Source organism: Carlito syrichta, unplaced genomic scaffold (genome assembly GCF_000164805.1).
Source record: "Carlito syrichta isolate Samal-C Ts95f unplaced genomic scaffold, Tarsius_syrichta-2.0.1 Scaffold302248, whole genome shotgun sequence".
Taxonomy (NCBI): Eukaryota; Metazoa; Chordata; class Mammalia; order Primates; family Tarsiidae; genus Carlito; species Carlito syrichta.
The window spans coordinates 33,957-34,310 of NW_007246344.1; positions in this window are offsets into that span (position 1 = coordinate 33,957).

Genomic DNA, 354 nt, shown 5'->3' on the forward strand with positions numbered 1-354 from the left:
AATGGACTAAATGCACCACTGAAAAGACATAGAATGGCAAAATGGATAAAATATCACTAGTCAACAATATACTGCCTTCAAGAGACCCATCTCACTAGAAAGGACATGCACACACTCAAAGTAAGAGGATGGGAAACAAGTTTTCAGGCGAATGGAACGCAAAAGAAAGGAGGAGTCATGATCCTAATTTCAGACAAAATACCATTTAAGCTATCAATAATTTAAAAAGATACAGAGGGCCACTACATAATGATAAAAGGTTCACTCTATCAACAAGAAATATCTACCCTAAACATATATGCACCCAACTAGGTGCGCCAACTTTCATAAAGCAACTTCTAGGAAAACTAAAGA